General features: G+C 47.3%; 1 pseudogene; it reads right to left on the bottom strand.

Annotated features, from left to right (window-relative positions):
* Positions 1–7: 7 nt before the first annotated feature.
* On the bottom strand, positions 8–25117 carry LOC124028953 (annotated as a pseudogene).

Genomic DNA, 25117 nt, shown 5'->3' with positions numbered 1-25117 from the left:
TTGGACAGTCCGCTCCACCATCGTAGTCCTGTGAGCTCGGGGCCGACGGTGGCGGTGGTTCATTGGTCTTGGGAGCATCATCTCGGCTGGTGGTGGAGTCCGTAGATCTCTACACAGCACGTACTTTGAAAAGAAACCAAAGAGACTGTCATTTTAACGTTGTTTGAATTGAAGGTGGGGCTTGGGGATGGGATAAACCAATCAGGTAAGGAAGGAGGAGCCCGGTGGAGGGGAGGGGCTAGGATATGACATCATGAGTGTCGCTGTTAGGTTGTTGTTGACGGTTGGCCACGGGAGGGAGGGGCTTGCCGAAGAACTCTGAAAAAGAGAGTGAGGAGGAAGAATGGAGGAAGAGAGAGGAGGAGGAAGAGGAGGAGGAGACAGGATTAAATTAGCTACATCTATGTAAGGCTGGGTACTGGTTACTAATAGCTGAAATCAAAAATCACAGCTTGTCAGAAATGTGATCTGACAACTTCCTGTACGATATATTAACACGGTCAACTACATACAACTACATACAGCCCATAGATCAAGATGACCTGACCCACGTAACAGTCACCGACTAAAGGGACAGGATACAGGTGGCCTTTAATCCAACTTCCTGTACGATATATTAACACGACTTCCATCAGACAGAGAAGACAGACAATTACAAAATGTTTTCAGAGGAGATGGGGTCAGTGTTTAACATGCTCTGTAGACAGAGAGGAAATGGGGTCAGTGTTTAACATGCTCTATAGACAGAGAGAGGAAATGGGGTCAGTGTTTAACATGCTCTATAGACAGAGAGAGGAAATGGGGTCAGTGTTTAACATGCTCTATAGACAGAGAGAGGAGATGGGGTCAGTGTTTAACATGCTCTATAGACAGAGAGGAAATGGGGTCAGTGTTTAACATGCTCTATAGACAGAGAGGAAATGGGGTCAGTGTTTAACATGCTCTATAGACAGAGAGGAAATGGGGTCAGTGTTTAACATGCTCTATAGACAGAGAGGAGATGGGGTCAGTGTTTAACATGCTCTATAGACAGAGAGGAAATGGGGTCAGTGTTTAACATGCTCTGTAGACAGAGGGGAAATGGGGTCAGTGTTTAACATGCTCTATAGACAGAGAGGAAATGGGGTCAGTGTTTAACATGCTCTATAGACAGAGAGGAAATGGGGTCAGTGTTTAACATGCTCTATAGACAGAGGGGAAATGGGGTCAGTGTTTAACATGCTCTGTAGACAGAGAGGAAATGGGGTCAGTGTTTAACATGCTCTGTAGAATGAGAGAGGAATTGGGGTCAGTGTTTAACATGCTTTATAGACAGAGAGGAAATGGGGTCAGTGTTTAACATGCTCTATAGACAGAGAGGAAATGTGGGTCAGTGTTTAACATGCTCTATAGACAGAGAGGAAATGGGGTCAGTGTTTAACATGCTCTATAGACAGAGAGGAAATGGGGTCAGTGTTTAACATGCTCTATTGACAGAGAGGAAATGGGGTCAGTGTTTAACATGCTCTGTAGAATGAGAGAGGAATTGGGGTCAGTGTTTAACATGCTTTATAGACAGAGAGGAAATGGGGTCAGTGTTTAACATGCTCTATAGACAGAGAGGAAATGGGGTCAGTGTTTAACATGCTCTATAGACAGAGAGGAAATGGGGTCAGTGTTTAACATGCTCTATAGACAGAGAGGAAATGGGGTCAGTGTTTAACATGCTCTATAGACAGAGAGGAAATGGGGTCAGTGTTTAACGTGCTCTATAGACAGAGGAAATGGGGTCAGTGTTTAACATGCTCTATAGACAGAGAGAGGAAATGGGGTTTGTGTTTAACATGCTCTATAGACAGAGAGGAAATGGGGTCAGTGTTTAACATGCTCTATAGACAGAGAGAAATGGGGTCAGTGTTTAACATGCTCTATAGACAGAGAGAGAGAAATGGGGTCAGTGTTTAACATGCTCTATAGACAGAGGAGGAAATGGGGTCAGTGTTTAACATGCTCTATATACAGAGGAAATGGGGTCAGTGTTTAACATGCTCTATAGACAGAGAGGAAATGGGGTCAGTGTTTAACATGCTCTATATACAGAGAGGAAATGGGGTCAGTGTTTAACATGCTCTGTAGACAGAGAGAGGAAATGGGGTCAGTGTTTAACATGCTCTGTAGACAGAGAGAGGAAATGGGGTCAGTGTTTAACATGGAATAAGAGACATTATCAGCTGTTAGTGAAAGAGAAGAAACAACAGCATGCCATGAACAGGCTGCTAGATGAGGAACAGACAGATGGTTAGTTAGTGGTTAGTTAGTGGTTAGTTAGTGGTTAACATACAGCAGTGGAGTGGTGGTGGAGACAGTCAGATGACAGGTCTAGACAGTCACTTTAAACATCATTACCGGATCGTTCCTATCGCCAAGAGGCTCCAGCTTGGGAAGCCTAGACATTTTGGGAGTAGCCCATCCCACTAAAACAACAAAACACATTATTAATAAAAGTCCCTCCCACTACAACAACAAAACACATTATTAATAGAAGCCCATCCCACTAAAAACAACAAAACACATTATTAATAGAAGCCCCTCCACTAAAACAACAAAACACATTATTAATAGAAGCCCCTCCCACTAAAACAACGAAACACATTATTAATAGAAGCCCCTCCCACTAAAACAACAACTAAATACATTATTAATAGAAGCCCCTCCCACTAAAACAACAAAACACATTATTAGTAGAAGCCCATCCCACTAAAACAACAAAACACATTATTAATAGAAGCCCTCCACTAAAACAACAAAACACATTATTAATAGAAGCCCTCCCACTAAAACAACAACTAAATACATTATTAATAGAAGCCCCTCCCACTAAAACAACAAAACACATTATTAGTAGAAGCCCATCCACTAAAACAACAAAACACATTATTAATAGAAGCCCCTCCCACTAAAACAACTAAATACATTATTAGTAGAAGCCCATCCACTAAAACAACAACAACTAAATACATTATTAATGAAGCCCCTCCCACTAAAACAACAAAACACATTATTAGTAGAAGCCCATCCCACTAAAACAACAAAACACATTATTAATAGAAGCCCCTCCCACTAAAACAACTAAATACATTATTAGTAGTAGCCCATCCCACTAAAACAACAAAACACATTATTAGTAGAAGCCTCCCACTAAAACAACAACAACTAAATACATTATTAATAGAAGCACCTCCCACTAAAACAACAAAACACATTATTAGTAGAAGCCCATCACACTAAAACATCAAAATACATTATTAGTAGAAGCCCATCCCACTAAAACAACTAAATACATTATTAGTAGAAGCCCATCCCACTAAAACAACTAAATACATTATTAGTAGAAGCCCATCCCACTACAACAACTAAACACATTATTAGTAGAAGCCCATCCCACTAAAACAACTAAACACATTATTAGTAGAAGCCCATCCCACTACAACTAAATACATTATTAGTAGAAGCCCATCCCACTAAAACAACTAAATACATTATTAGTAGAAGCCCATCCCACTAAACAACTAAATACATTATTAATAGAAGCCCATCCCACTAAAACAACTAAATACATTATTAGTAGAAGCCCATCCCACTAAAACAACTAAACACATTATTAGTAGAAGCCCATCCACTAAAACAACAACTAAATACATTATTAATAGAAGCACCTCCCACTAAAACAACAAAACACATTATTAATAGAAGCCCCTCCCACTAAAACAACAACTAAATACATTATTAGTAGAAGCCCATCCCACTAAAAACAACTAAATACATTATTAGTAGAAGCCCATCCCACTAAAACAACTAAACACATTATTAGTAGAAGCCCATCCCACTAAAACAACAACTAAATACATTATTAGTAGAAGCCCATCCCACTACAACAACAACTAAATACATTATTAGTAGAAGCCCATCCCACTACAACAACAACTAAATACATTATTAGTAGAAGCCCATCCCACTAAAACAACAACTAAATACATTATTAGTAGAAGCCCATCCCACTAAAACAACAACAACTAAATACATTATTAGTAGAAGCCCATCCCACTAAAACAACAACAACTAAACACATTATTAGTAGAAGCCCCTCCCACTAAAACAACAACTAAATACATTATTAGTAGAAGCCCATCCCACTAAAACAACAACAACTAAATACATTATTAGTAGAAGCCCATCCCACTACAACAACAACTAAATACATTATTAGTAGAAGCCCCTCCCACTAAAACAACAACTAAATACATTATTAGTAGAAGCCCCTCCCACTAAAACAACAAAACACATTATTAATAGAAGCCCCTCCCACTAAAACAACTAAATACATTATTAGTAGAAGCCCATCCCACTAAAACAACTAAACACATTATTAGTAGAAGCCCATCCTACTACAACAACTAAATACATTATTAGTAGAAGCCCCTCCCACTAAAACAACAAAACACATTATTAATAGAAGCCCCTCCCACTAAAACAACAAAACACATTATTAATAGAAGCCCCTCCCACTAAAACAACTAAATACATTATTAGTAGAAGCCCATCCACTAAAACAACAAAACACATTATTAGTAGAAGCCCATCCCACTAAAACAACAAAACACATTATTAGTAGAAGCCCATCCTAATACAACAACTAAATACATTATTAGTAGAAGCCCATCCCACTAAAACAACAACAACTAAATACATTATTAGTAGAAGCCCATCCCACTAAAACAACTAAACACATTATTAGTAGAAGCCCCTCCACTAAAACAACAACAACTAAATACATTATTAGTAGAAGCCCCTCCCACTAAAACAACAACAACTAAATACATTATTAGTAGAAGCCCATCCCACTAAAACAACAACAACTAAATACGTTATTAGTAGAAGCCCATCCCACTAAAACAACTAAATACATTATTAGTAGAAGCCCATCCCACTAAAACAACAACTAAATACATTATTAGTAGAAGCCCATCCCACTAAAACAACAACTAAATACATTATTAGTAGAAGCCCATCCCACTACAACAACAACTAAATACATTATTATTAGAAGCCCATCCCACTAAAACAACAACTAAATACATTATTAATAGAAGCCCCTCCCACTAAAACAACAACGAAATACATTATTAATAGAAGCCCCTCCCACTAAAACAACAACAACTAAATACATTATTAGTAGAAGCCATCCCACTAAAACAACAACTAAATACATTATTAATAGAAGCCCCTCCCACTAAAACAACAACTAAATACATTATTAGTAGAAGCCCATCCCACTAAAACAACAACTAAATACATTATTAGTAGAAGCCCCTCCCACTACAACAACACCAACTAAATACATTATTAGTAGAAGCCCTCCACTAAAACAACAACTAAATACATTATTAGTAGAAGCCCATCCCACTAAAACAACAACTAAATACATTATTAGTAGAAGCCCATCCCACTAAAACAACAACTAAATACATTATTAGTAGAAGCCCATCCCACTAAAACAACAACTAAATACATTATTAGTTGAAGCCCATCCCACTAAAACAACAACTAAACACATTATTAGTAGAAGCCCATCCCACTACAACAACAACTAAATACATTATTAGTAGAAGCCCATCCCACTAAAACAACAACTAAATACATTATTACTAGAAGCCCATCCCACTAAAACAACAACAACTAAATACATTATTAGTAGTGGTGGAGGTGTGTCTCACCAGGTAGTGGTGGAGGTGTGTCTCACCAGGTAGTGGTGGAGGTGTGTCTCTCACCAGGTAGTGGTGGAAGTGTGGGGATCTCACCAGGTAGTGGTGGAGGTGTGTCTCTCACCAGGTAGTGGTGGAGGTGTGTCTCTCACCAGGTAGTGGTGGAGGTGTGTCTCTCACCAGGTAGTGGTGGAGATGTGTCTGTGTCTCTCACCAGGTAGTGGTGGAGGTATGTCTCTCACCAGGTAGTGGTGGAGGTATGTCTCTCACCAGGTAGTGGTGGAGGTGTGTCTCTCACCAGGTAGTGGTGGAGGTGTGTCTCTCACCAGGTAGTGGTGGAGGTGTGTCTCTCACCAAGTAGTGGTGGAGGTGTGTCTCTCACCAAGTAGTGGTGGAGGTGTGTCTCTCACCAGGTAGTGGTGGAGGTGTGTCTCTCACCAGGTAGTGGTGGAGGTGTGCGTCTCTCACCAGGTAGTGGTGGAGGTGTGCGTCTCTCACCAGGTAGTGGTGGAGGTGTCTCTCTCACCAGGTAGTGGTGGAGGTGTGTCTCTCACCAGGTAGTGGTGGAGGTGTGTCTCTCACCAGGTAGTGGTGGAGGTGTGTCTCTCACCAGGTAGTGGTGGAGGTGTGTCGGTGTGTCTCTCACCAGGTAGTGGTGGAGGTGTGTCTCTCACCAGGTGGTGGTGGAGGTGTGGGATCTCACCAGGTAGTGGTGGAGGTGTGTCTCTCACCAGGTAGTGGTGGAGGTGTGTCTCTCACCAGGTAGTGGTGGAGGTGTGTCTCTCACCAGGTAGTGGTGGAGGTGTGTCTCTCACCAGGTAGTGGTGGAGGTGTGGGGATCTCACCGGGTAGTGGTGGAGGTGTGGGGATCTCACCAGGTAGTGGTGGAGGTGTGTCTCTCACCAGGTAGTGGTGGAGGTGTGTCTCTCATCAGGTAGTGGTGGAGGTGTGTCTCTCACCAGGTAGTGGTGGAGGTGTGTCTCTCACCAGGTAGTGGTGGAGGTGTGGGGATCTCACCAGGTAGTGGTGGAGGTGTGTCTCTCACCAGGTAGTGGTGGAGGTGTGTCTCTCATCAGGTAGTGGTGGAGGTGGGGATCTCACCAGGTAGTGGTGGAGGTGTGGGGATCTCACCAGGTAGTGGTAGAGGTGTGGAGATCTCACCAGGTAGTGGTGGAGGTGTGTCTCTCACCAGGTAGTGGTGGAGGTGTGTCTCTCATCAGGTAGTGGTGGAGGTGTGTCTCTCACCAGGTAGTGGTGGAGGTGTGTTTCTCACCAGGTAGTGGTGGAGGTGTGTCTCTCACCAGGTAGTGGTGGAGGTGTGTCTCTCACCAGGTAGTGGTGGAGGTGTCTCTCACCAGGTAGTGGTGGAGGTGTCTCTCACCAGGTAGTGGTGGAGGTGTGTCTCTCACCAGGTAGTGGTGGAGGTGTGTCTCTCACCAGGTAGTGGTGGAGGTGTGGGGCTCTCGGGGGCTGCTGTCTCCTCCGTCCTCAGAGGGTCCACTCTGTGTTTCCTCTTCAGTCTCAGTTTACTCGTCTTCTTCTTCGTCCACTCCACTGAGGCTGCACCGCTTTCTGGAGTCTGTCTCTCGCTGTCCTCTTCCTCCTCCTCCTCCTCTTCCTCTTCCTGCCCTCCTTCTCCAGCATCGTTGGCACCACCCACCTGACCTCCTGTCGGTCTCTTCTTCAGCTTGTCTTCATTCTGCATGGATGGAACACCCATTAGCACAGCTGGAACCCCCCATGGCATTACTACAGCTGGAACCCCCCATGGCATTACTACAGCTGGAACCACCCCATGGCATTAATACAGCTGGAAACTCCCCATGGCATTAATACAGCTGGAACCCCCGATGGCATTAATACAGTTGGAACCCCCCATGGCATTAATACAGCTGGACCCCCCCATGGCATTAATAGAGATGGAACCTCCCCATGGCATTAATACAGATGGATTCTCCCCATGGCATTAATACAGATGGAACCACCCATGGCATTAATACAGATGGAACCACCCATGGCATTAATACAGATGGAACCACCCATGGCATTAATACAGATGGAACCCCCCATGGCATTAACACAGCTGGAACCACTGATGACATTAACACAGCTGGAACCACTGATGACATTAACACAGCTGGACCCCCATGGCATTAACACAGCTGGAACCACTGATGACATTAACACAGCTGGAACCACTGATGGCATTAACACAGCTGGAACCACTGATGACATTAACACAGCTGGAACCACTGATGGCATTAACACAGCTGGAACCACTGATGACATTAACACAGCTGGAACCACCCAACCCATTGACCCTGCGGGAACACTACAACGACCACATAGGGCTCTGGTCAAAACCAGTGCACTACATAGGGAATAGAGTGCCATTTCAAACAAATCCACAAAGGTGATGCTGATTGGCCCAGTGTATTCCACACCCCATTGATGACGTTGCCGATTGGCTGGAAGGGGCTGTGTACGGTGGCGTCGTCGGTCTCCTCCTCCTCATGCAGTGTCCGACCCTCCCTCTCCGCCTCCTCTTTCTCCTGACGGTCTCTGGGATAAGGGGAACAAAATAACTTTTATTTACCTAAAATGTTAACTAGGCAAGTCAGTTAATAACTCATTCATATTTACAATGACGGCCTAAACTTCAGCTGATTAATGTTCCCTTCACTAAGGTGTGATATCTCTCCTAACCAGCTGGTTAATGTTCCCTTCACTAAGGTGTGATATCTCTCCTATTGTCTACTGTATTGTCCCTAAGGTGTGATATCTCTCCTATTGTCTACCACCCTACTCTGGTGGTCCCAGCGCGCACGACCCACGTGGAGTTCCAGGTCTCCGGTAGCCTCTGGAACTGCCAATCTGCGGTCAACAAGGCAGAGTTCATCTCAGCCTATGCCTCCCTCCAGTCCCTCGACTTCTTGGCACTGACGGAAACATGGATCACCACAGACAACACTGCTACTCCTACTGCTCTCTCTTCGTCCGCCCACGTGTTCTCGCACACCCCGAGAGCTTCTGGTCAGCGGGGTGGTGGCACCGGGATCCTCATCTCTCCCAAGTGGTCATTCTCTCTTTCTCCCCTTACCCATCTGTCTATCGCCTCCTTTGAATTCCATGCTGTCACAGTTACCAGCCCTTTCAAGTTTAACATCCTTATCATTTATCGCCCTCCAGGTTCCCTCGGAGAGTTCATCAATGAGCTTGATGCCTTGATAAGCTCCTTTCCTGAGGACGGCTCACCTCTCACAGTTCTGGGCGACTTTAACCTCCCCACGTCTACCTTTGACTCTTTCCTCTCTGCCTCCTTCTTTCCACTCCTCTCCTCTTTTGACCTCACCCTCTCACCTTCCCCCCTACTCACAAGGCAGGCAATACGCTCGACCTCATCTTTACTAGATGCTGTTCTTCCACTAACCTCATTGCAACTCCCCTCCAAGTCTCCGACCACTACCTTGTATCCTTTTCCCTCTCGCTCTCATCCAACACCTCCCACACTGCCCCTACTCGGATGGTATCGCGCCGTCCCAACCTTCGCTCTCTCTCCCCCGCTACTCTCTCCTCTTCCATCCTATCATCTCTTCCCTCCGCTCAAACCTTCTCCAACCTATCTCCTGATTCTGCCTCCTCAACCCTCCTCTCCTCCCTCTCTGCATCCTTTGACTCTCTATGTCCCCTATCCTCCAGGCCGGCTCGGTCCTCCCCTCCCGCTCCGTGGCTCGATGACTCATTGCGAGCTCACAGAACAGGGCTCCGGGCAGCCGAGCGGAAATGGAGGAAAACTCGCCTCCCTGCGGACCTGGCATCCTTTCACTCCCTCCTCTCTACATTTTCCTCCTCTGTCTCTGCTGCTAAAGCCACTTTCTACCACGCTAAATTCCAAGCATCTGCCTCTAACCCTAGGAAGCTCTTTGCCACCTTCTCCTCCCTCCTGAATCCTCCCCCCCCTCCTCCCTCTCTGCAGATGACTTCGTCAACCATTTTGAAAAGAAGGTCGACGACATCCGATCCTCTTTTGCTAAGTCAAACGACACCGCTGGTTCTGCTCACACTGCCCTACCCTGTGCTCTGACCTCTTTCTCCCTCTCTCTCCAGATGAAATCTCGCGTCTTGTGACGGCCGGCCGCCCAACAACCTGCCCGCTTGACCCTATCCCCTCCTCTCTTCTCCAGACCATTTCCGGAGACCTTCTCCCTTACCTCACCTCGCTCATCAACTCATCCCTGACCGCTGGCTACGTCCCTTCCGTCTTCAAGAGAGCGAGAGTTGCACCCCTTCTGAAAAAAACCTACACTCGATCCCTCCGATGTCAACAATTACAGACCAGTATCCCTTCTTTCTTTTCTCTCAAAACTCTTGAACGTGCCGTCCTTGGCCAGCTCTCCCGCTATCTCTCTCTGAATGACCTTCTTGATCCAAATCAGTCAGGTTTCAAGACTAGTCATTCAACTGAGACTGCTCTCCTCTGTATCACGGAGCGCTCCGCACTGCTAAAGCTAACTCTCTCTCCTCTGCTCTCATCCTTCTAGATCTATCGGCTGCCTTCGATACTGTGAACCATCAGATCCTCCTCTCCACCCTCTCCGAGTTGGGCATTTCCGGTCCGGCCCACGCTTGGATTGCGTCCTACCTGACAGGCCGCTCCTACCAGGTGGCGTGGCAAGAATCTGTCTCCTCACCACGCGCTCTCACCACTGGTGTCCCCCAGGGCTCTGTTCTTGGCCCTCTCCTATTCTCGCTATACACCAAGTCACTTGGCTCTGTCATAACCTCACATGGTCTCTCCTATCATTGCTATGCAGACGACACACAATTAATCTTCTCCTTTCCCCTTCTGACGACCAGGTGGCGACCGCATCTCTGCATGTCTGGCAGACATATCAGTGTGGATGACGGATCACCACCTCAAGCTGAACCTCGGCAAGACGGAGCTGCTCTTCCTCCCGGGGAAGGACTGCCCGTTCCATGATCTCGCCATCACGGTTGACAACTCCATTGTGTCCTCCTCCCAGAGCGCCAAGAACCTTGGCGTGATCCTGGACAACACCCTGTCGTTCTCAACCAACATCAAGGCGGTAGCCCGTTCCTGTAGGTTCATGCTCTACAACATCCGCAGAGTACGACCCTGCCTCACACAGGAAGCGGCGCAGGTCCTAATCCAGGCACTTGTCATCTCCCGTCTGGATTACTGCAACTCGCTGTTGGCTGGGCTCCTGCCTGTGCCATTAAACCCCTTCAACTCATCCAGAACGCCGCAGCCCGTCTGGTGTTCAACCTTCCCAAGTTCTCTCACGTCACCCCGCTCCTCCGTTCTCTCCACTGGCTTCCAGTTGAAGCTCGCATCCGCTACAAGACCATGGTGCTTGCCTACGGAGCTGTGAGGGGAACGGCACCTCAGTACCTCCAGGCTCTGATCAGGCCCTACACCCAAACAAGGGCACTGCGTTCATCCACCTCTGGCCTGCTCGCCTCCTACCACTGAGGAAGTACAGCTCCCGCTCAGCCCAGTCAAAACTGTTCGCTGCGCTGGCCCCCCAATGGTGGAACAAACTCCCTCACGACGCCAGGACAGCGGAGTCAATCACCACCTTCCGGAGACACCTGAAACCCCACCTCTTTAAGGAATACCTAGGATAGGATAAGTAATCCCTCTCACCCCCCTTTAAGATTTAGATGCACTATTGTAAAGTGACTGTTCCACTGGATGTCATAAGGTGAATGCACCAATTTGTAAGTCGCTCTGGATAAGAGCGTCTGCTAAATGACTTAAATGTAAATGTAATGTAATTGTATGTATGTATTGTCTACTGTATTGTCACTAAGGTGTGATATCTCTCCTATTGTCTACTGTATTGTCACTAAGGTGTGATATCTCTCCTATTGTCTACTGTATTGTCACTAAGGTGTGATATCTCTCCTATTGTCTACTGTATTGTCACTAAGGTGTGATATCTCTCCTATTGTCTACTGTATTGTCCCTGTCACTAAGGTGTGATATCTCTCCTATTGTCTACTGTATTGTCCCTGTCACTAAGGTGTGATATCTCTCCTATTGTCTACTGTATTGTCACTAAGGTGTGATATCTCTCCTATTGTCTACTGTATTGTCACTAAGGTGTGATATCTCTCCTATTGTCTACTGTATTGTCCCTGTCACTAAGGTGTGATATCTCTCCTATTGTCTACTGTATTGTCACTAAGGTGTGATATCTCTCCTATTGTCTACTGTATTGTCACTAAGGTGTGATATCTCTCCTATTGTCTACTGTATTGTCACTAAGGTGTGATATCTCTCCTATTGTCTACTGTATTGTCACTAAGGTGTGATATCTCTCCTATTGTCTACTGTATTGTCACTAAGGTGTGATATCTCTCCTATTGTCTACTGTATTGTCACTAAGGTGTGATATCTCTCCTATTGTCTACTGTATTGTTACTAAGGTGTGATATCTCTCCTATTGTCTACTGTATTGTCCCTGTCACTAAGGTGTGATATCTCTCCTATTGTCTACTGTATTGTCACTAAGGTGTGATATCTCTCCTATTGTCTACTGTATTGTCACTAAGGTGTGATATCTCTCCTATTGTCTACTGTATTGTCACTAAGGTGTGATATCTCTCCTATTGTCTACTGTATTGTCACTAAGGTGTGATATCTCTCCTATTGTCTACTGTATTGTCACTAAGGTGTGATATCTCTCCTATTGTCTACTGTATTGTCACTAAGGTGTGATATCTCTCCTATTGTCTACTGTATTGTCACTAAGGTGTGATATCTCTCCTATTGTCTACTGTATTGTCACTAAGGTGTGATATCTCTCCTATTGTCTACTGTATTGTCACTAAGGTGTGATATCTCTCCTATTGTCTACTGTATTGTCACTAAGGTGTGATATCTCTCCTATTGGCTACTGTATTGTCCCCTGTCACTAAGGTGTGATATCTCTCCTATTGTCTACTGTATTGTCACTAAGGTGTGATATCTCTCCTATTGTCTACTGTATTGTCACTAAGGTGTGATATCTCTCCTATTGTCTACTGTATTGTCCCTGTCACTAAGGTGTGATATCTCTCCTATTGTCTACTGTATTGTCCCTGTCACTAAGGTGTGATATCTCTCCTATTGTCTACTGTATTGTCCCTAAGGTGTGATATCTCTCCTATTGTCTACTGTATTGTCACTAAGGTGTGATATCTCTCCTATTGTCTACTGTATTGTCCCTAAGGTGTGATATCTCTCCTATTGTCTACTGTATTGTCACTAAGGTGTGATATCTCTCCTATTGTCTACTGTATTGTCCCCTGTCACTAAGGTGTGATATCTCTCCTATTGTCTACTGTATTGTCACTAAGGTGTGATATCTCTCCTATTGTCTACTGTATTGTCACTAAGGTGTGATATCTCTCCTATTGTCTACTGTATTGTCCCTGTCACAAAGGTGTGATATCTCTCCTATTGTCTACTGTATTGTCACTAAGGTGTGATATCTCTCCTATTGTCTACTGTATTGTCACTAAGGTGTGATATCTCTCCTATTGTCTACTGTATTGTCACTAAGGTGTGATATCTCTCCTATTGTCTACTGTATTGTCCCTGTCACTAAGGTGTGATATCTCTCCTATTGTCTACTGTATTGTCACTAAGGTGTGATATCTCTCTCCTATTGTCACTAAGGTGTGATATCTCTCCTATTGTCACTAAGGTGTGATATCTCTCCTATTGTCACTAAGGTGTGATATCTCTCCTATTGTCTACTGTATTGTCACTAAGGTGTGATATCTCTCCTATTGTCTACTGTATTGTCACTAAGGTGTGATATCTCTCCTATTGTCTACTGTATTGTCACTAAGGTGTGATATCTCTCCTATTGTCTACTGTATTGTCACTAAGGTGTGATATCTCTCCTATTGTCTACTGTATTGTCCCTGTCACTAACCTGTCGCTCTGTTTCTTAACCGCCATTTTAAACATGTACATGATACTGCAACACAGTGTCCCCACGGGCACAGTAAAGTTCCTCTCCTCCTCCCCTCTCTCCTCCTCCCCCTCCTCTCCTCTCTCCTCCTCCTCCCATCTCCTCCTCTCCCCCCTCCTCCTCCTCCTCCCTCCCTCCTCCTCCTTCTCTCTCCTCTCTCCTCACCTCTCCTCTTCCTCTCCCTCCTCTCTCTTCCTCCTCCTCTCCTCCTCCTCTCCCCCTCTCCTCCTCCTCTCCCTCTCTCCTCATTCTCCTCTCCTCTCCCCTCCTCCTCTCCTCTCTCTCCTCCTGCCTCACTCCTCCTCCTCTCCTACTCCTCTTCCTCCTCTCTCTCTCCTTCTCCTCCCTCGCTCCTCCTCCTCGCTCCTCCTCCTCCTCCCTCCTCGCTCCTCCCTCCTCGCTCCTCCCTCCTCACTCCTCCTCCTCCTCACCTCTCCTCCCGTATCCTTCGTACTCTCTCCTCCTCCTCTCCTCACCTCTCCTCCTCCTCCTCCTCACCTCTCCTCCTTCTCTCTCCTCCTCTCCTCACCTCTCCTCTTCCTCTCCCTCCTCTCTCTTCCTCCTCCTCTCCTCCTCCTCTCCCCCCCTCTACTCCTCCTCTCCCCTCTCTCCCTCATTCTCCTCTCTCCTCTCCTCTCTCTCCTCTCTCCCCTCTCTCCTCCTCCCCCTCCTCTCCTCTCTCCTCCTCCTCCCATCTCCTCCTCTCCCCCTCCTCCTCACCTCTCCTCCTTCTCTCTCCTCCTCTCCTCACCTCTCCTCCTCTCCTCCTCCTCTCCCCCTCTCCTCCTCCTCTCCCCTCTCTCCCTCATTCTCCTCTCCTCTCTCCTCCTCCTCCTCTCCTCTCTCTCTCCTCCTGCCTCACTCCTCCTCCTCTCCTACTCCTCTTCCTCCTCTCTCTCTCCTTCTCCTCCTCGCTCCTCCTCCTCCTCGCTCCTCCTCCTCCTCCCTCCTCGCTCCTCACTCCTCCTCCTCCTCACCTCTCCTCCCGTATCCTCCGTACTCTCTCCTGTCTCTCTCTCTTCTCCTGTTCCTGAGCCCTCTGTTCGGCCGTGTCCTTCGTACTCTCTCCTCCCCTCCTCCTCCTCCTCACCTCTCCTCCCGTATCCTTCGTACTCTCTCCTCCTCCTCTCCTCACCTCTCCTCCTCCTCCTCCTCCTCACCTCTCCTCCTCCTCCTCCTCCTCACCTCTCCTCCTCCTCCTCCTCACCTCTCCTCCTCCTCACCTCTCCTGCTCCTTCTCCTCACCTCTCCTCCCGTATCCTTCGTACTCTCTCCTCCTCCTCTCCTCACCTCTCCTCCTCCTCCCCTCTCCTCCTCCTCCTCCTCACCTCTCTCCTCCTCCTCACCTCTCTCCTCCTCACCTTTCTCCTCCTCACCTCTCCTCCTCCTCACCTCTCCTCCTCCTCACCTCTCCTCCTCCTCCTCCTCACCTCTCCTCCCGTATCCTCCGTACTCTCTCCTCCTCCTCCTCCTCACCTCTCCTCCTCCTCACCTCTCCTCCTCCTCCTCCTCTCTCCTCCCGTATCCTTCGTACTCTCTCCTCCTCCTCTCCTCACCTCTCCTCCTGAGCCCTCTGTTCGGCCGTGTCCTTCGTACTCTCTCCTCCCCTCCTCCTCACCTCTCCTCCTCCTACTCACCTCTCCTCCTCCTCCTCACCTCTCCTCCTCCTCCTCCTCACCTCTCCTCCCGTATCCTTCGTACTCTCTCCTCCTCCTCTCCTCACCTCTCCTCCTCCTCTCCTCACCTCTCCTCCTCACCTCTCCTCCTCCTTCTCCTCACCTCTCCTCCCGTATCCTTCGTACTCTCTCCTCCTCCTCACCTCTCCTCCTCCTCCTCCTCACCTCTCCTCACCTCTCCTCCTCCTCCTCCTCCTCCTCCTCCTCTCTCCTCCTCCTCTCCTCTCTCCTCCTCACCTCTCCTCCTCCTCCTCACCTCTCCTCCTCCTCCTCCTCACCTCTCCTCCTCCTCACCTCTCCTCCCGTATCCTCCGTACTCTCCTCCTCCTCCTCCTCCTCCTCACCTCTCCTCCTCCTCCTCCTCCTCACCTCTCCTCCCGTATCCTCCGTACTCTCTCCTGTCTCTCTCTCTTCTCCTGTTCCTCCTGAGCCCTCTGTTCGGCCGTGTCCTTCGTACTCTCTCCTCCCCTCCTCCTCCTCTCCTCCTCCTCACTCTCCTCCCGTATCCTTCGTACTCTCTCCTCCCCTCCTCACCTCTCCTCCTCCTCACCTCTCCTCCCGTATCCTTCGTACTCTCTCCTCCCTCCTCCTCACCTCTCCTCCTCCCTCCTCCTCACCTCTCCTCCCGTATCCTCCGTACTCTCTCCTGTCTCTCTCTCTTCTCCTGTTCCTCCTGAGCCCTCTGTTCGGCCGTGTCCTTCGTACTCTCTCCTCCCTCCCCCTCATCACCTCTCCTCCTCCTCCTCCTCACCTCTCCTCCCGTATCCTCCGTACTCTCTCCTGTCTCTCTCTCTTCTCCTGTTCCTCCTGAGCCCTCTGTTCGGCCGTGTCCTTCCGCACGCGTTCAGAGATGGCTTCGTAGTCTTTGGCGATGATGTTCAGCAGCCAGTTGAGTCCGTTCCTGATGGACTTGTCCCCCTTCTTACCGTAGCCCAGAACAGCAGAACACGGCTCCTGACAACACACAGGAAGTCAGACGGGTAGAGAGACAGAGGAGGTCACAGGTCACACAACATTTGATTTCGTAACTTGTGTATTTTTATAGACAGCTGTTCTCCCAAGAGAGAGAACAATAAGGGGGTCATTGTTGAAACCAGGAGGATCTCTTTGCTAATAGAATGTATGAAGAACACACAATCCTGACCAGCTGCAATAATGTACAGCCTCAGAGCCACAGTACTGCAGTATAACAAGGTACAGCCTCAGAGCCACAGTACTGCAGTATAACAAGGTACAGCCTCAGAGCCACAGTACTGCAGTATAACAAGGTACAGCCTCAGAGCCACAGTACTGCAGTATAACAAGGTACAGCCTCAGAGCCACAGTACTGCAGTATAACAAGGTACAGCCTCATAGCCACAGTACTGCAGGTGTAGTATAACAAGGTACAGCCTCATAGCCACAGTACTGCAGTATAACAAGGTACAGTCTCATAGCCACAGTACTGCAGTATAACAAGGTACAGCCTCAGAGCCACAGTACTGCAGTATAACAAGGTACAGTCTCAGAGCCACAGTACTGCAGTATAACAAGGTACAGTCTCATAGCCACAGTACTGCAGTATAACAAGGTACAGCCTCATAGCCACAGTACTGCAGTATAACAAGGTACAGCCTCATAGCCACAGTACTGCAGTATAACAAGGTACAGTCTCAGAGCCACAGTACTGCAGTATAACAAGGTATAGCCTCATAGCCACAGTACTGCAGTATAACAAGGTACAGTCTCATAGCCACAGTACTGCAGTATAACAAGGTACAGCCTCATAGCCACAGTACTGCAGTATAACAAGGTACAGCCTCATAGCCACAGTACTGCAGGTGTAGTATAACAAGGTACAGCCTCATAGCCACAGTACTGCAGTATAACAAGGTACAGCCTCATAGCCACAGTACTGCAGTATAACAAGGTACAGCCTCATAGCCACAGTACTGCAGTATAACAAGGTACAGCCTCATAGCCACAGTACTGCAGTATAACAAGGTACAGTCTCAGAGCCACAGTACTGCAGTATAACAAGGTATAGCCTCATAGCCACAGTACTGCAGTATAACAAGGTACAGTCTCATAGCCACAGTACTGCAGTATAACAAGGTACAGTCTCATAGCCACAGTACTGCAGTATAACAAGGTACAGCCTCATAGCCACAGTACTGCAGTATAACAAGGTACAGCCTCAGAGCCACAGTACTGCAGTATAACAAGGTACAGCCTCAGAGCCACAGTACTGCAGTATAACAAGGTACAGTCTCATAGCCACAGTACTGCAGTATAACAAGGTACAGCCTCATAGCCACAGTACTGCAGTATAACAAGGTACAGCCTCAGAGCCACAGTACTGCAGTATAACAAGGTACAGCCTCATAGCCACAGTACTGCAGTATAACAAGGTACAGTATCATAGCCACAGTACTGCAGTATAACAAGGTACAGCCTCAGAGCCACAGTACTGCAGTATAACAAGGTACAGTCTCATAGCCACAGTACTGCAGTATAACAAGGTACAGTCTCAGAGCCACAGTACTGCAGTATAACAAGGTACAGCCTCAGAGCCACAGTACTGCAGTATAACAAGGTACAGTCTCAAAGCCACAGTACTGCAGTATAACAAGGTACAGTCTCAGAGCCACAGTACTGCAGTATAACAAGGTACAGTCTCAGAGCCACAGTACTGCAGTATAACAAGGTACAGCCTCAGAGCCACAGTACTGCAGTATAACAAGGTACAGCCTCATAGCCACAGTACTGCAGTATAACAAGGTACAGCCTCATAGCCACAGTACTGCAGTATAACAAGGTACAGCCTCAGAGCCACAGTACTGCAGTATAACAAGGTACAGTCTCATAGCCACAGTACTGCAGTATAACAAGGTACAGTCTCATAGCCACAGTACTGCAGTATAACAAGGTACAGTCTCATAGCCACAGTACTGCAGTATAACAAGGTACAGTCTCATAGCCACAGTACTGCAGTATAACAAGGTACAGTCTCATAGCCACAGTACTGCAGGTGTAGTATAACAAGGTACAGTCTCATAGCCACAGTACTGCAGTATAACAAGGTACAGCCTCAGAGCCACAGTACTGCAGTATAACAAGGTACAGCCTCAGAGCCACAGTACTGCAGTATAACAAGGTACAGTCTCATAGCCACAGTACTGCAGTATAACAAGGTACAGCCTCATAGCCACAGTACTGCAGTATAACAAGGTACAGCCTCATAGCCACAGTACTGCAGTATAACAAGGTACAGTCTCATAGCCACAGTACTGCAGTATAACAAGGTACAGTCTCATAGCCACAGTACTGCAGTATAACAAGGTACAGTCTCAAAGCCACAGTACTGCAGTATAACAAGGTACAGTCTCATAGCCACAGTACTGCAGTATAACAAGGTACAGTCTCAAAGCCACAGTACTGCAGTATAACAAGGTACAGTCTCATAGCCACAGTACTGCAGTATAACAAGGTACAGCCTCAGAGCCACAGTACTGCAGTATAACAAGGTACAGTCTCATAGCCACAGTACTGCAGTATAACAGGGTACAGCCTCATAGCCACAGTACTGCAGTATAACAAGGTACAGTCTCATAGCCACAGTACTGCAGTATAACAAGGTACAGTCTCATAGCCACAGTACTGCAGTATAACAAGGTACAGTCTCATAGCCACAGTACTGCAGTCACTGCAGGTGAAGTATTGAAAGATAAACCACAGCATCACTCACGATCTGACAGAGACACTTGTTCTCGTTCACTAGCTTCTCCAATGACAGGTTCTCAATGATGTCTGCCTCAGCCAATGCCCCGTCCCGATCCTGCTTGTTAGCCAATCTGTGGAGCCGACAGGGATATGTCAGAAACAGGTGTCCGACAGCAAGTGTGTGTGTGTGTGTGTGTCTGTGTGTGATCTACAATCTCAGAAAGCCCACTACAAGGATAGTAGAACAAGGAAAATTCTCCCTCGTCCCAGTGAGGACAGAGGCTATTTTAAGCTTAGAGATTCAGGGTTACAATTAGGCTTAGAATTAGGGTACGAGGTTAGTGGTTCCGGTAAGGGGAAATAGATATATTTTTTAAATAGAAATGAAGTTGAGTTCTCCAGGAGGATGAGGATGTGTGTGTGCGTGTGTGTGTGTGACAGAAACATATGGTGTGGGAGGAGGACACTTCATGTTCTAATGCAGCCAGTCAGGGAACTGGAAATATAGTTGGATTCCTGCTAACATGGATTCCCTTTTCTCAATATGTTGGGCAGAATATAATACGCAACTTAAAGACAGACAGACAGACAGACAGACAGACAGACAGACAGACAGACAGACAGACAGACAGACAGACAGACAGACAGACAGACAGACAGACAGACAGACAGACAGACAGACAGACAGACAGACAGACAGACAGACAGACAGACAGACAGAGACAGACAGACAGTAACTCACACTAGGCCAGGTTTAGAGCTCAGACGGACAGTAACTCACACTAGGCCAGGTTTAGAGCTCAGACAGACAGTAACTCACACTAGGCCAGGTTTAGAGCTCAGACAGAGTGACTCACACTAGGCCAGGTTTAGAGCTCAGACAGAGTGACTCACACTAGGCCAGGTTTAGAGCTCAGACAGTGACTCACACTAGGCCAGGTTTAGAGCTCAGACAGACAGTGACTCACACTAGGCCAGGTTTAGAGCTCAGACAGTGACTCACACTAGGCCAGGTTTAGAGCTCAGACAGTGACTCACACTAGGCCAGGTTTAGAGCTCAGACAGACAGTGACTCACACTAGGCCAGGTTTAGAGCTCAGACAGACAGTGACTCACACTAGGCCAGGTTTAGAGATCAGACAGACAGTGACTCACACTAGGCCAGGTTTAGAGCTCAGAGAGAGTAACTCACACTAGACCAAGTTTAGAGCTCAGACAGTGACTCACACTAGTCCAGGTTTAGAGCTCAGACAGAGTGACTCACACTAGGCCAGGTTTAGAGCTCAGACAGAGTGACTCACACTAGGCCAGGTTTAGAGCTCAGACGGAGTGACTCACACTAGGACAGGTTAGGGGCTCAGACAGTGACTCACACTGGGCCAGGTTTGGAGCTCAGACAGTAACTCACACTAGGACAGGTTAGGGGCTCAGACAGTGACTCACACTGGGCCAGGTTTGGAGCTCAGACAGTAACTCACACTAGGACAGGTTTCCAGAGATGCGAGGGTGTCGGAGGACCTCAGCCATAGTGTCCCTGGTCTCCTGGATCCTCTGAACATCACTGGAGTCCACCACGAACACCACCCCGTACGACTCGCTGTAGTAGTTCTTCCAGATGCCCCTGATCACATTGGAGTCATTTAGCAGACTCTTATCCAGAGCCACTGACAGGAAGTACATTCAACTATACATTTAGTGGGGGGGACTACATATCACAGCCACCACAGGAAGTACATTCAACTACACATTTAGTAGGGGGACTACATATCACAGCTACCACAGGAAGTACATTCAACTATACATTTAGTGGGGGACTACAGGAAGTACATTCAACTATACGTTTAGTGGGGGGGACCACATATCACAGCCACTCACAGGAAGTACATTCAACTATACATTTAGTAGGGGGACCACATATCACAGCCACCACAGGAAGTACATTCAACTATACATTTAGTGGGGGACCACATATCACAGCCACTCACAGGAAGTACATTCAACTATACATTTAGTAGGGGGACACATATCACAGCCACCACAGGAAGTACATTCAACTATACGTTTAGTAGGGGGACGACTACATATCACAGCCACCACAGGAAGTACATTCAACTACACATTTAGTAGGGGGACTACATATCACAGCCACCACAGGAAGTACATTCAACTATACATTTAGTAGGGGGACTACATATCACAGCCACCACAGGAAGTACATTCAACTATACATTTAGTGGGGGGGGGGACACATATCACAGCCACCACAGGAAGTACATTCAACTATACATTTAGTAGGGGGTGGGGGGACACATATCACAGCCACCACAGGAAGTACATTCAACTACACATTTAGTAGGGGGCAGAAAGTGCAGGAGTGTGTGTCAGAAAGACAAGGAGTATAAAGACCTGATCCTCTTCCCTCCGCCCAGGTCAAAGATGGTGACCTCAAACTTCCCTGCTTCAGATCCACCTTGGAGAACCCTACCGTAGGGGCCACGTCCTCTGGGCTCTCTGTGATGGAACACAACACACACACACACTCAGCGACAAGAGAACGAGCCCCCCAAAAAACATCTTACATTTATAATCGAGTGAGTGATTCAAGTCAAGACGATCCACTCACCTCCCTGGATCCCGCGTACTGTAGCAGTCTTCCCAGCGTTGTCAAGTCCAACCATCACCAGTGTTATTTTCCTAAAAACACCACAGAGAAGCTGGATTACTAGAGAGATGACACAGAGACTCAAATGGAGGTGTGGTAGGAGAAGGACATGCAGGAAAAATGATAGGGCAATATTCACATGGGGGTGGGTAGTCTACAACATGTCATGTGTCCCTTCTTCTTGTGTCTAGTGGTTAGAGTGTAGGGGTGGCAGGTAGCCTAGTGGTTAGAGTGTAGAGGAGGCAGGTAGCCTAGTGGTTAGAGTGTAGAGGCGGCAGGTAGCCTAGTGGTTAGAGTGTAGAGGAGGCAGGTAGCCTAGTGGTTAGAGTGTAGAGGCGGCAGGTAGCCTAGTGGTTAGAGTGTAGAGGCGGCAGGTAGCCTAGTGGTTAGAGTGTAGGGACGGCAGGTAGTCTAGTGGTTAGAGTGTAGAGGAGGCAGGTAGCCTAGTGGTTAGAGTGTAGAGGCGGCAGGTAGCCTAGTGGTTAGAGTGTAGGGACGGCAGGTAGCCTAGTGGTTAGAGTGTAGAGGAGGCAGGTAGCCTAGTGGTTAGAGTGTAGAGGAGGCAGGTCGCCTAGTGGTTAGAGTGTAGGGCGGCAGCGTAGACTAGTGGTTAGAGTGTAGGGGTGGCAGGTAGCCTAGTGGTTAGAGTGTAGGGGTGGCAGGTAGCCTAGTGGTTAGAGTGTAGGGGTGGCAGGTAGCCTAGTGGTTAGAGTGTAGGGACGGCAGGTAGCCTAGTGGTTAGAATGTAGAGACGACAGGTAGCCTAGTGGTTAGAGCATTGGGCCAGTAACCGAAAGGTTGCAAGATCAAATCCCCAAGCTGACAAGGTAAAATTCTGTCGTTCTACCCCTGAACAAGGCAGTTAACCCACTGTTCCTAGGGCCGTCATTGAAAATAATAATTTGTTCTTAACTGACTTGCCTGGTTAAATAAAGGTTAAATAAATAAATAAATGATTTTATAGATTGAGCCACTTCCAAAGAAAGCATTGAACATTCAACGCCAGTCTCCACACAGAAACGATGAATAATCTGATATTACCCTAACGCATCAGAGCTCAGACAGAGTGACTCACACTAGGACAGGTTTAGAGCTCAGACAGAGTGACTCACACTAGGACAGGTTTAGAGCTCAGACAGAGTGACTCACACTAGGACAGGCTTAGAGCTCAGACAGAGTGACTCACACTAGGACAGGTTTAGAGCTCAGACAGAGTGACTCACACTAGGACAGGTTTAGAGCTCAGACAGAGTGACTCACACTAGGACAGGTTTAGAGCTCAGACAGAGTGACTCACACTAGGACAGGCTTAGAGCTCAGACAGAGTGACTCACACTAGGACAGGTTTAGAGCTCAGACAGAGTGACTCACACTAGGACAGGCTTAGAGCTCAGACAGAGTGACTCACACTAGGACAGGCTTAGAGCTCAGACAGAGTGACTCACACTAGGACAGGCTTAGAGCTCAGACAGAGTGACTCACACTAGGACAGGTTTAGAGCTCAGACAGAGTGACTCACACTAGGACAGGTTTAGAGCTCAGACAGAGTGACTCCACCCTGTCCTTCAGATGTTACTGGTTAAGGTGGCAACTGTAAGAGGGGTTTAGCCAGCAGCCCAGGTCACTAATACCCCCCCACCTTAGGGCTGCCCAGGGCTAACACCACAGGGACATGACCACAGATTGGGTGAGTCAGCACTCTGTCCATAATCACGGTGAACAGCTCGGTACATCTATGGATGTACACAGACAGCGATGCAGAGTCAACAGACTCATCGAACACCTCGAGACATTCCTTTAAAAGGGAGATGGATATTAGAACTATTGTCCATCATTCATTCACCTTCCAATGAATCGGCCCAGATCCTAAATCCACCCTTTATACTCAGGAAAAAGCCCAGATCCTACATCCACCCTTTATACTCAGGAAAAAGCCCAGATCCTAAATCCACCCTTTATACTCAGGAAAAAGCCCAGATCCTACATCCACCCTTTATACTCAGGAAAAAGCCCAGATCCTACATCCACCCTTTATACTCAGGAAAAGCCCAGATCCTAAATCCACCCTTTATACTCAGGAAAAAGCCCAGATCCTACATCCACCCTTTATACTCAGGAAAAAGCCCAGATCCTACATCCACCCTTTATACTCAGGAAAAAGCCCAGATCCTACATCCACCCTTTATACTCAGGAAAAAGCCCAGATCCTAAATCCACCCTTTATACTCAGGAAAAAGCCCAGATCCTACATCCACCCTTTATACTCAGGAAAAGCCCAGATCCTACATCCACCCTTTATACTCAGGAAAAAGCCCAGATCCTACATCCACCCTTTATACTCAGGAAAAAGCCCAGATCCTACATCCACCCTTTATACTCAGGAAAAAGCCCAGATCCTACATCCACCCTTTATACTCAGGAAAAAGCCCAGATCCTACATCCACCCTTTATACTCAGGAAAAGCCCAGATCCTAAATCCACCCTTTATACTCAGGAAAAGCCTGACAACACACACACACACACAAAGACACACATTCTGACAACACACACACACAAAGACACACACCAGCCGACCAAATAAACATACGTCTACCTTTCCACATGGAAACGACCAATAACAACAAGCTAACAGAACCAAAACACACTCACATTCTGACAACACACACACACACATTCTGACAACACACACACACACACACACACACATTCTGACAACACACACACACACACACACACACACACACACACATTCTGACAACACACACACACACACACACATTCTGACAACACACACACACACATTCTGACAACACATTCTGACAACACACACACACATTCTGACAACACACACACACACATTCTGACAACACACACACACACACATACACACACACACACACACACACATTCTGACAACACACAGACACACACACACATTCTGACAACACACACACACACAAACACACACATTCTGACAACACACACACACACACATTCTGACAACACACACACATTCTGACAACACACACACACATTCTGACAACACACACACACACAAACACACACATTCTGACAACACACACACACATTCTGACAACACACACACACACACACACACACACATTCTGACAACACACACACACACACTCACATTCTGACAACACACACACCAACGTTTAGAAATACTTGCCTGTGGCTCTTCCGCCGTATGGACTTCCAGCACACTATCCAGTGGACAGTCCTCTGGAGCCAGGAAGACTTCATCTGGGAGCTTCAACCAGTCCAGACCCAGAGAGCACTGACCACAACACCCCCCACTCTACAGACCCAGAGAGCACTGCACCACAA

This window comes from Oncorhynchus gorbuscha, unplaced genomic scaffold (genome assembly GCF_021184085.1).
Source record: "Oncorhynchus gorbuscha isolate QuinsamMale2020 ecotype Even-year unplaced genomic scaffold, OgorEven_v1.0 Un_scaffold_5108, whole genome shotgun sequence".
NCBI classification, from domain to species: Eukaryota; Metazoa; Chordata; class Actinopteri; order Salmoniformes; family Salmonidae; genus Oncorhynchus; species Oncorhynchus gorbuscha.
Note: the sequence above shows the minus strand (reverse complement) of the source record. Positions and strands in the feature narration are given on the sequence as shown.